The following is a 13,019-nucleotide window of genomic DNA, read 5'->3' as shown; positions in this document are numbered from 1 at the left end:
TTGCATAAAAAGGAAGACATCAACCCAAGATAAAGATATATAACTGTAGTTATATAGTTATATATACTAACTGTAGTATATATGTGAGTCTTTTATGGGTCATAAAAGGTGGAGTGGCGGCGGAGCGGGCGCTACAGGGGGTGTGGCGCGGAGAATGATCGCAGATCTGGAGCCAAAGAACAAGATGCACTATTTTTTTGTTTTGTTTTTTGTTTTTTGTTTTTTGTTTTTTGTTTTTTAAATTCCTCATGCTTTAGAGATATATAATGAAAGTATTTGAGAATGCAATGCTATGATAGCTGGACTTTTGTTTACAATAGCGCAGTAGGAGAAGGGCAGTGAAGTGGGATGGGAAGAGGTGGCAATGTGTGGAAGCTGGTGGATTTTTTTTTTTTTTAGATTTTATTTATTTATTCATGATAGACATAGAGAGAGAGAGAGGCAGAGACACAGGCAGAGGGAGAAGCAGGCTCCACGCAGGGAGCCCGACAAAGGACTCGATCCTGGGACTCCAGCACCGCGCCCTGGGCCAAAGGCAGGCGCCAAACCGCTGGGCCACCCAGGGACCCACTGTGAGTCTTTTATGTTCTAGGTCTAATTGGGGATAAGAGACACTGATAGAATGGTAGAAATGTGCATTTACCACATCAACAGTTAAGGAAGATAAATTATGATTATCTTAAAATACAGAAAAAAATATTTAATTAAAGTATGCCAGATTAAAGAAACTAAAACATACAACTAGTTAGCAAAAAAAATCTTATTTTGATGAAGTATTAATATAGGAAGCATCACGATTTGTAACAGACTTAATACTTTTAAAGTTAAATGATACAAATGCTACTATCATGACTTCTGTTCAATATTATGCTGAAAGCCCAAGTCAAAGCAAAATAACCACTAGGACATTACTAGTATACTATTAATAACTTTTAAAAAAAATCTAACAAAAATTATAGGGGAAAAAATATATGTATTTGCAATCATAGCAGTATAAATTTTCCAGGGATAATTTTATAAAATTTGTACTAGAACATGAGAAAAACATGAATATATTATTAAAGAATACAGTGAGGTAATAAAAAGTTCATGAAAGGAAGCACTGAATATTGTGAAAACAATTCTCTTATCACTTAAGATTAAATTTGATGGCATATAATATATATGTGTTCACAGTAACATAACAAAACCATTCACTAGAAATTTTTGGACAGAGCCTGTATGGATTAGTAAATCTGCTCCATGAAAAGATCAATGTCCCAGTATCCTTCTATCTATCTCCTGCATTAATCTTAGCATAAGCATATTTTGAAAATAATCCTTTTGAGGGCTGGTTGTGGGTCTATAAATGTAGGTAAGAAATGTCAGTAACTTCAAATTATTGCATGATCACTTTGAAGGACAGAATTGCCATCAACTGAGATGGACAGGATGCTGGGTAGTGGCAGGATAGGTTGACCATTCATTTGACATTCTATTATGCAAAATTCAAGTTAGGAGATACATATACAAGACTGGGACAGTCTATGCTAGAGATAAAATTTGGAGGTCATTATTTAGATGCCATTTAAAGTCTGGTACAGAAATTTATCTCCAAGGGAATACATGTAGATAGAAGGAAGAATTAAGAATTGACTTTTGGTTTTCTTAGCATTCATTGTTATTTTGAGAAGTTGTTCAGTCTTTGTAATGTGGTGGAGTTAAAAAGATAGACGTTGATTTAAGCAGGAATGAGGAAAAAATTGATGCTTTTAAATATTGCATAATTATTTTATTTTTTTATTAAACATTTTTTTAATGTTTATTTATTTATGATAGTCACACACACACACACACACAGAGAGAGAGAGAGAGAGAGAGAGAGAGAGAGAGGCAGAGGGAGAAGCAGGCTCCATGCACGGGAGCCCGACGTGGGATTCGATCCCAGGTCCCCAAGATCGCGCCCTGGGCCAAAGGCAGGCGCCAAACCGCTGCGCCACCCAGGGATCCCCATAATTATTTTATTTTTAAAGTCTGTTTTGCTAAAGGGGAATCAAATAATTACAGATGTAGCTGAGGGAAATCCATATAGACAGTTTTTAGTAAAAACAACCTTATAGTGTTGCAGAAAAAAAAAAGAACCTTATAGTGTTGCAGAAAAAAAAAAGAGTGTTGTTTCATTGATGTCCTTAAGCAGATGAAAGTGTTAGAATCCAGTATACATAGGGAACGTTGATTTTGATTGGAGCATAAATAATTTTTACAGCTGTTGTTAACAGCTAACAACAACATGTGAGTAGATGTGAGTAGATGTGTGGTATGAATCATTGGATTGTTCCACTCTAGTTGCTGATATTCATTCTAACATCAACTTCTCTCCTGCCTTCCTGGCAAGGAAAAAAAAAATGAAGTAATGATGAGGAAGCAGTAGAACCCGTAACAAGAAAATAAAATTATCCCAGATATTTTTAGTGGAATTTCATTTACTAATCAGTGGGTACCATTTATCTGAAATTGACAAATGTTTTGCTGTTTGTTTGTTTTTATGTTTTTTGTTTTTTTTGAGCTGAGTATATTATTGCCCTGAACAAAATGGTAGGATTTTAGCAATGAATTAGAAAAGTATGGAATTTGTTTGGGTAAGTGTCAGTGTCTTTTATATTCAATGCATAGCTCAACATAGTCTTTCATAGAGCCTGACAGCTGGATTTAAATTCATGTCAACAAGAAAGTTGCCAAAAAAAAAAAAAATCAAGAAAAGTTTGATTAAAAAAAAGACAACAAAAAGGAGTTTAATATTCATCATAAAAAAAACAAAGGAATCCATTACAAGCATTAAAAATGTAGCTGTAATTAATTTATGTGTTTGGTCACAGAGGTGGAGCTTGAAATGAGAGAGAATATGATACAGACTTTAATAAGACTTAGTAATTTTGAAGAATAATTGCTGAGGAGTTAGTGGAAGTACCAAAGATATATCAAAGGCATTACAGTCCTGAGACTGTAGATCAAATTTGAAAATTTCCAAGAATAAAAACCAGATTTCATCTACTTTTCAATTTATTGAATCTAGGTCCTATTTTTCAGTATTATTTACTTGTAAAAATATCATGTAATTAGTGCTGTTATGTGTTAGATGATTCGGGAACTGAATCCAAACAGCATATTTATCTATTCAAGGTAGGAACTATAGATTCACTTGGGACTCAAATACTGGTCCTGTGTCTTAGTCTTACTAGCAGTGTTACCTTGGACAAGTTGGAAATACTCTCTGTGCCTCTGTTTCCTAACTTATTGAATGAGTATGATAATAATACCTACCTCTTATAGTTATTCTAATAATTCCATGAGCTCATTTCTAAGATACTTGGAGTATATTGGGCTTATCTTGAGTACTCAGTAATAATAATTATTTTTAAAGATGTTATAGTCATACCTAGGAAGCTCCAAAAAGCATTTGGAGTCAGGCTCTGTTACTTTACTGAAACAAGATCCTTGTAATTGGCAATTTTTTCATCTATCTATTTTATTCTATTCTCTCAGTAGCATCACATTATTACCCTATTACAGCAAATCTAGAAACTAGACCACTCTCTTGCACCATAGACAAAGATAAACTCAAAATGGATGAAAGATCTTAATGTGAGACAAGATTCCATCAAAATCCTAGAGGAGAACACAGGCAACACCCTTTTTGAACTTGGCCACAGTAACTTCTTGCAAGATTCATCCATGGAGGCAAGAGAAACAAAAGCAAAAATGAACTATTGGGACTTCATCAAGATAAGAAGCTTTTGCACAGCAAAGGATACAGTCAACAAAACTAAAAGACAACCTACAGAATGGGAGAAGATATTTGCAAATGACGTATCTGATAAAGGGCTAGTTTCCAAGATCTATAAAGAACTTCTTAAACTCAACACCAAAGAAACAAACAATCCAATCATGAAATGGGCAAAACACATGAACAGAAATCTCACAGAGGAAGACATAGACATGGCCAACAAGCACATGAGGAAATGCTCTGCATCACTTGCCATCAGGGAAATGCAAATCCTAACCACAATGAGATACCACCTCACACCAGTGAGAATGGGGAAAATTAACAAAGCAGGAAACCACAAATGTTGGAGAGGATGTTGAGAAAGGGGAACCCTCCTGCACTGTTGGTGGGAATGTGAAATGGTGCAGCCACTCTGGAAAACTGTGTGGAGGTTCCTCAGAGAGTTAAAAATAGATCTGCCCTATGACCCAGCAATTGCACTGCTGAGGATTTACCCCAAAGATACAGATGCAATGAAACGCCGGGACACCTGCACCCCGATGTTTCTAGCAGCAATGGCCACAATAGCCAAACTGTGGAAGGAGCCTCGGTGTCCATCGAAAGATGAATGGATAAAGAAGATGTGGTTTATGTATACAATGGAATATTACTCAGCCATTAGAAATGACAAATACCCACCAGTTGCTTCGACGTGGATGGAACTGGAGGGTATTATGCTGAGTGAAATAAGTCAATCAGAGAAGGACAAACATTATATGGTCTCATTCCTTTGGGGAATATAAAAAATAGTGAAAGGGGAAAGGAGAAAAAATGAGTGGGAAATATCAGAAAGGGAGATAGAACATGGAAGACTCCTAACTCTGGGAAACGAACTAGGGGTCGTGGAAGGGGAGGTGGGCGGGGGGTGACTGGGTGGCGGGCACTGAGGTGGGCACTTGATTGGATGAACACCGGGTGTTATTCTGTATGTTGGCAAATTGAACATCAATAAAAAATAAATTTATAAAAGTTTAAAAAATAGAAATACCAACTGTATGGAAGTGCCAATATTTGCAAATTTCTCATACTCAGAAACAAGTTTAAATGGATCCAATCTATGAATGACCTTCTAATCTTAATCTGTTGCAATTCTGGCTTCAAATCCTATTCAATATTCCTATTACACTGCTGCCAAATTAATATTTTTTAAATGTTATTTTCATCCTGTCACTATTCTACAAAAACTCCCAGAGATGTGCAGGTGTCTACTGGTATTTAAAAAAATTCTTTGAATGTGGAACAAAATTCTATATGATTTATCTGAAATTTAAAATTTCAAATATATGCCAAACTACTATTGTTATTGTAGTTCATACTCCCTTTGCTCTGGGCAGCCCCTGGTTATTCCACGTTTTCCTCAGACTCCTGAATTCCTAGGGAACTTTACTAACCACAGGGACCCAATTCAAAAGAGAATTTTTTTTGTTAATGAATTTGGGTTGACATTATCTCCTTTCATGAAACACCTTTCAGTGTTTTTTTCCTCACACTGAGTTAACTAAGCTGACTTGCCATTGTAAACGGTGAGAAGAGGTATTGATAAGAACATACATGCAAATGGTTTCTTCACCTAACACTGAGGTATGGACACTCTCCAAAACGTTTTCATCAAGGTGTCTCTAAATCTTTCCACCAAGAATACATTTTAGTACAGTTAGCTTCTCACTGATTCCCAACTACTGTATAATAGACAAGGCAGATATTAAATTGTTATAAATAGTATGCATCAAATGTCTAAATAGGACATATAGTTGTCCTAGGACAAAAGGGTTATAAAATTTTACTTAGTTGATTGATACATACAGAAGGTAATGAACGGTATTACCAAATATGTCAGTTCCTAAACGGATAATGAAACTGAAGAACTATCTAAATCTTTGAGATTCAGATACTAGCTTGTTATATTAAGTTCTTTCTATTCTCCACTAATTCTATTACTATCACTATTTTTAGTCTTGTTAATGCTCTCTATTTTCTGACTATGCTAATGTTCTATTTAATTTCAGATATTTTGTCTTTCATAGTCATCTATCTTAAGTCTCCTCCTGTGACTTATAAAAATCTTACCTTCCTTCAGGCCAATAAAGGATCTGTGACCCAAGAGTAATTATTAATAGCACTCCCTTTCAGATCCAAAAATTTCCTGTTTGGAATGATAAATTATAGAATTACAATGCATAAAATAATTGAAATCACAGTAATATTTGTTATTCATGGGAGTTTGCAGAAATTTCAAATTCTCATAACCTCATTATTCTTGAGTACAGTGAATTGATATAATTTTTAAATAATTATAAACAATTAACTTTTCACTTGCATGGAAATCAGTTTGTTTCTTAAGCTATCAATTGTTTTTGTTTTATAATTTCAAGTCATGAATCTCATACTGCATATCATTACAGATTATTAAAAATACTTTAAAAGCTCTTAACTAACTTATAGAATATAATCCCTTCTGTGCCTTTTTAGAATTTATCCCACTACAGTGTCTATAAACACTGAGTTATATTAAAAAAATACCCAATAAGGAAAAACACATTATAGTTGACCCAACAAGTCAAGAAATTTAGGTGATAATCTATTATGTAGAACATACAACTATAGTCAAATGGTTTTTCAAATTCTGTATTGAAGCATTTACTTTATGAAATGAATCTTGGGTACTTTGCCTTCCCAGCATCCATTCTTCATCTTTCTGGAAATAGCATCACAAAATTGCTTTGGAAAATAAGACTTTTCTCATAGACACAATCTTGATAGTACAACAATAATTGTCTTCCTGCTCCTGTTTAACCCAAGATGAGTCAGTCATATGAGTTCTCACTGAAATTTGAATTTTGAACAATAACACAGACACAGGAAATAGATGGCTTTGCATACTCCAAAGAAATTCTCCACTAATGTTTGTTAATTAGACCTACTGATGCCCTAATTATTGCCATTTCTGATATAATGTTCTTCAAGTCACACTTAAATTCTTTGAGGTATTATATATCCTTTCAATAAGTCATTTTCTGTTAATAGGGTGCACTTCTATTGCTTGTCATTGAGGCATCAAATTAGTATACCATAAAACAGAGATGTTTATCATAGAGCAAAACAAATAGTCAATTTCACACATTGCCTTTATATTCTAAATGATTAACTAGACAATTCAGTAAGTAATCTAAGTAAGCTTTTTATTTATTTTTTTTTATTTTTATTTTTTTTTAAAATTTTTATTTATTTATGATAGTCACAGAGAGAGAGAGAGAGGCAGAGACACAGGCAGAGGGAGAAGCAGGCTCCATGCACTGGGAGCCCGATGTGGGATTCGATCCCGGGTCTCCAGGATCGCGCCCTAGGCCGAAGGCAGACGCCAAACCGCTGCGCCACCTAGGGATCCCTAAGTAAGCTTTTTAATGTCATAGTTAAGAGCATGGCATCAAGCCAGATTGTTTGATTTTGAATCATGGATTAACCACTTTGAGCTTTATGACTCAAGCCTTACTCTCAGTGGCTCAATCTCCTCAAAACTCTAACAAGGATAATAATACTTCCTAGAGCTATTTTGAGGAGAAAGTGTGCTAGTAGATTTGAAATTCCTAAAACAGGGCCTGAACATTATATGTAGCTAATAAACAGTAACTGTGTTCTAAAAAATCATTGTACAGAATGGAAGCACATAATCTACCGTGAAACGTGTTTCAGGGACTTGTTATGCTAAGGTCACACTGATCTATCCAAGGTTTAAATCTTAAAACTTTATAAAAGTGAAGGCAATGACCCATCCCTGGAATTCTACATTACTAACCTGAAGCATTTATGCTAAATGCAACTAGTTGCATATTATCAGATGTAAACAAAAATTGTGATAAAATCTAGGCAAAATGAATGAGAATCATAATTTCCCCTTAGAGTTATTTAGGAAGCACTTGACAAATTATCTAAGTAGCAGAGTGTATTCCTTTTGAAACATACACATATATATTTTCTTATTATAATTTTCAACAGTACATATGGGACAAAAATAAACATATTTCAATTGCTCCTTAACAGTGCTGTAATTCTTTCATTTGAGACCAAGATGCAAAATACATTTGCAGTTTTTCTAATCATACTTTTCATAGGAAATAAAAATCTTTCACTTAATGAAAAAATACCAAAGTAATAATTCTACTAGTAAGAATTTTGCTATTGTATAATATGCTTATAATTTGCTATTGTTAGAATTGTTATTCATGTGTTTTCATGGAAAAAAGATGACCTCCAACTGAAAGGATGTGCTTAATCTGTTGCAAGGATATTGTAGGTGACAAGTTGTACCCAAAATTTCTGTAATGTTGGTGGTATAAAAGAAAAAAAGTTTCTAATACCGTTTATTCTGTTATGTGTCAAAATAATTTTAACTTGTAAACTTGAGAAATTAACGTTGTTTAGTTGAAATTTAAGATGCGAATCTGTGAAGTTTAAATTAGCCATAGTAGTTGCAGTAATTATTCAAAAGTGGCTGGAGAGAGTTCTGTTTCTCCCTATGGAGAATTACCTTGTATTTGACAACTTCCTTCTGAAAAAAAATAAAAAAACTAGAAATGCTGTACCAAATATTAATAACACGGAGAGACACATACACACAGTCCCTGATTTATAATAGTTGACTTATGATTTTTTAAATTAACAATCCTAAAATAGCGATGCAGATTCAGTGGAGACCATACTTTGAATTTTGAATTTTGCTCTTTTACAGGCCTAGAAGTATATGGTAGAATATTCTCTCAAGATGTTGAGCAGCAGCAGGAAACTGAGGTTCCCAGTCAGTCATGTGAGGGTAAGCAATCCATACAGTTACAACCATTCTGTACCCATACAGTCAGCTTTTTTCACTTTCAGTACAGTACTCAATAAACAACATGAAATCCTCAACACTACATTATAAAATAGACTTTGTGTTAGACGATGTTGCCTAGCTGTAGGCTAATGTAATTATTCTGAGCACATTTAAATTAGGCTAGGCTAAGCAATGATATTTGGTAGATTAGAGGAATTAAATGCAATTTTGACTGATGATACTTTTAGCTTACACTTGGGCATGGAATTACAAAGAGATAAATGTTAAATTCAGAACCCCTTGTAAACTTGAAACAAATCAAAAGTGATGGCAAGGAATTTGTGGAACTGATCACAGCATTTTGGGTTGCATTCTATAGCAGAGACAAAAATAAAGTTATTGTCATACAATATGAAGGATCTGTAGGCTACACCCTAGGCTTTCAGTTGAGATTTGTGGGGATAACAACTAGAAATAATGGCAACTGGAAATGAATCAGATCTTATAATTGATGATATACAAAATCAATTAATCCCTGATTGGATTAATATTATTTGCTCTCAGCCTGTCCTGTGATTCTGAGAAGCTAAGAAAAGTTTTCAGCAACCTCAAAAGTTTCAGGTGACAAAAATTTGTGTTCAAGAAAAAAATTTTTTTTAAAGATTTTATTTATTTATTCATGAGAGACACAGAGAGAGAGAGAGAGAGAGGCAGAAACACAGGCAGAGGGAGAAGCAGGCTCCATGCAGGGAGCCTGACAAGAGACTCGATCCCAGGTCTCCAGGATCACACCCTGGGCTGAAGGCAGTGCTAAACCGCTGAGCCACCCAGGCTGCCCCATGTGTTAAAGAAAATTATGCTTTCAGCCATGACAAAAGACCTAGTATTAGATGAACAATCCAATCCAAATGATAAAATCTAGATTAAATATATGAAACAACTGAGAGTGTCAGAGAAAAACCAAGCCATTTATAACTTAAGGATCTAAAAATCCATAGAAAAGAATGGAGTGCCACAATGACTTCCACATTCTATTTCATATTTTTCATCATGGCTTTTGCCAATGTCTAGTTTAGAGAATAGAGATCAATGAGGATCTGTGACAATCTGATAGGGGATTGAAAACCTAGAGTTCAGAACTCTCAAAGAAACTAGAACTTGAAGGAGTCTCCAGAGGTGTGTAATTAAAATTTCAAGTGAAATTTCATTTTCAGGACTTACCTTAGCTCCTGTGCTGGAGACTTATAAGACAAGACTAAGAATATAAGCAAACAAAAACATCTTGGAGACTAAACCCTGATTGGGGATTTCAGCAGTCTTGCCACTCCGAGAAGGCAGAATTTAGAGTTTCTGAGATGGCAATTTCCAGGATCTCTGGTAATTCTAGAAACTTTCTTTCTGATGAGAGCATAGAATGGTTGACCTCTAGAATAAAGAGGATTTCTAGAGGCAGGAAAAATAAATTGGCTACTACGAGTCTTTTTATTTTTTTTTAAGATTTTATTTATTTATTCATGAGAGACAAAGAGAGAGAGAGAGAGACAGGCAGAGGGAGAAGCAGGCTTCTCACAGGGAGCCTGCCGTGGAACTCGATCCCGGGTCTCCAGGATCATGCCCGGGCGGAAGGCGGTGATAAACTGCTGAGCCACCGGGGCTGCCCACGAATCAGTCTTAACAAAGCATAAAACCTATGTTCAATCTCATCATAATGATTTTCCAATATCCCATCATCCTATTAAAACTTGACAATTAATAACTTTTTATAAGCAAAATACAACAATCAAAGCTCATTAGGAGTGCCAAGAGAGAGGACCAAGTGATGGAAAACAAAAGAAACAAATAACCAAAGCAAAAAGAAAATAGCAACAAACAAAAACAACCACGGCCACCTAAATAATGGATATGTCAGAGAATCTTTTAAAAGACTGAGAAACATGTTCAAGGAAATATAGTGAATTGAAAGCTCTTAAGTTAATGAAAATGTACATGAAAGAGTCAAATAGAAAATTTAGAATAGAAAATACAAGTAAAATTAAGAATGATGGTTACTAGGTGAGAGGATGTAGGGGAAATGGGGAGATGTTCATTAAAGGATACAATGTTGCAATTAAGTATGATGAATAAATTGACAGATCTGACACAAAGCATGAAGATTATAGTTAAAAATACTGTATTGAATATCAAAAATTTAATAGTAGAGTAGATTTCACGTGCTCTTCATCACACACAAAAATTGGTAACTCTGTGAGAAGAAGATATGTTAATTAGCTAGATTGTAATAATCGCTTCACTGACTATATGTATGTTATATGTATGTCAAATCATGAGGGATGCCTGGGTGGCTCAGCAGCTGAGCTTCTGCCTTTGGCTCAGGGCATGATCCTGGGGTCCTGGGATTGAGTCCCACATCGGGCTCTCTTCATGGAGCCTGCTTCACCCTCTGCCTGTGTCTCTGCCTCTCTCTCTCTGTTTCTTTCATGAATAAATAAATAAAATCTTTAAAAGAAAAAAAAACAAATAATTTTGTACACCTTAAATGTATATAATTTTATGCATTTAAAATAAGTATTGATATAATAACAGATTTGTCATAATAGAAGAAAGGATTAGTGAAACTAAAGATACCAGAATATATTAAATCTGAAGTTTAGAGAAATTTTAAAAAGTAAAATGCAGAAAATTAATACATGTTCTATACAGAGTTAAAAAAATTAATGTGAATATAATTGGAATCCTCTTAAGTGAAGAAACAGAGAATGGCTCAAAAGCATTATTACAAGAAATAACATGTGAAAATGATGAAAGCAATAAAACATTAATTATCAAAGCTCAGTGAAACCCAAATAAAAAACATGAGGAAAACTACACCAGAACATTGGTAAAATTGAAGATATAGACAATTAGAACAAAAATAACACTAACAACTATATTGATAGCAGGAATGACAAAAACAAAGAGAAAAATTATTCTTTAAAGTCTTGAAAAACAAAAACTTGACAGCTTGAAATCTATAGCTAGGAAAATTTTTCTTTAAAATACACATTAAATAATGGTATTTTATACAAACTAAAAATGATATAAATTATTCCCAGGATACTTCCATTAAAAGCAAAACCTTTGGTATGTCTGGGTGACTCAGTCGGTTAAGTGTCTGTCTGCCTTCAGCTCCAGTTGTGACTTCAGTGTCCTGGGATGGAGTTCCACATCAGGGTCTCTGCTCAGCGGGGAATCTGCTTGTCTCTCTTTCTCTGCTCCTTCTCTCTCTCTCTCTCTCGCTCACTCTCTCTTAAATAAATCAATAAATTTAAAAAAATAAAAGAAAAAATCTTTTATGCTGCCTTTACGAGATTTTAATTGTAAGGTGACAAAAAAAATAGGTAAAAATGATGTCAGTGTCTGTAATATTCTTTCTGTTAAGCAGTTCAAATTCTTACCTTTCAAATATAATTTATAACAGATACTTGGTAGAAGACTGACTTCTCCTGCCTTTCATCTCATGATTAGTACCCCTTAAAAACGACCTGGTGCACCATTACAAAAGCACCAGTACTTCAATCTTAGTTGTTTTCCAGAAACATCCCTTACAGAAGACTTTCTGTTAAAGATATTGGGTGCAAATTCATATTAAATACCCTTCTTAAAAAAATAAATAAATTAAATAAATAAATAAATAAATAAATAAATACCCTTCTTCATGAATTAATAATTCATAATGCTTTCTCTTCTGAACCTATTATATCATCATTGGTTAAGCCTCATGAGAGAGCTGATGATGTTTAAGTAGGTAGAGGAGCAGTTTAAAAGTGGACATTTTCTTATTTTAAGTCTTCCATTACCTTATTAGGATTACTTTCAATATGTGGTTTTTATTGTAGTAATTCTTTAAAACCACTTCTATTTTTTGTGATTTTTTTTCTGGGTGTATTCCTATACCCTAGTTAATGTAATTAGGCACAAGAAAGCTGCATTATCTCATAATATGCTGACTCAGATTACATAAAATTTGCAAAATTTGCAATATGCAGATTAAAATATAAATTATACATTAATCAGAGTTATCAAGTTAAAGATTATGACTAATAATTATAAAACTCCTTTAAAAAGATGGTAAGGATCATGTATGAGTTAAAAGAATATTTATGAATTACTCAACAATCAAATACATTTTTAAAATAAAGAAAATAAAATTGAAATATATGAAATTTTGCGACCATGGTCTTTTTCTTAGTCAGTTTGCCATTTATGAGTTCTCTCTCCCCCCACTCCTTCTGCTAATATTACTGTAATTAGGTAACAACCTCTAACCTATTCAAAGTGTGGATAATGTAGTGTGCTTTTGTAATTTTTTAAGAAAAATACTGGGTCTGAAAATCAAGTGAATAATCAAGTACTAGACATTTTATGAAGGAA

General features: G+C 34.0%; 1 long non-coding RNA gene across 22 annotated transcripts in view; it reads right to left on the bottom strand.

The window, feature by feature from the left end:
- LOC140607968 (uncharacterized) overlaps positions 1 to 13,019 on the bottom strand; it is a 415,966-nt gene that overhangs the window by 200,143 nt on the left and 202,804 nt on the right. For 5 of the 22 annotated variants that reach the window (XR_012009889.1, XR_012009893.1, XR_012009890.1 and 2 more), the window contains exon 6: positions 5,870 to 5,945. The exons of 12 other annotated variants lie outside the window; for them this stretch is intronic. This is a non-coding gene — a long non-coding RNA (uncharacterized lncRNA). Of the gene's footprint in view, positions 1 to 1,763; positions 2,367 to 5,869; positions 5,946 to 11,616; positions 11,895 to 13,019 lie in introns of those variants that run through there. 5 more of the 22 variants (XR_012009895.1, XR_012009904.1, XR_012009886.1 and 2 more) reach the window with 2 other exon arrangements.

The sequence above is a fragment of the Canis lupus genome, chromosome 17 (genome assembly GCF_048164855.1).
Source record: "Canis lupus baileyi chromosome 17, mCanLup2.hap1, whole genome shotgun sequence".
Taxonomy (NCBI): domain Eukaryota; kingdom Metazoa; phylum Chordata; class Mammalia; order Carnivora; family Canidae; genus Canis; species Canis lupus.
This window is presented reverse-complemented; position numbering and strand designations above follow the sequence as displayed.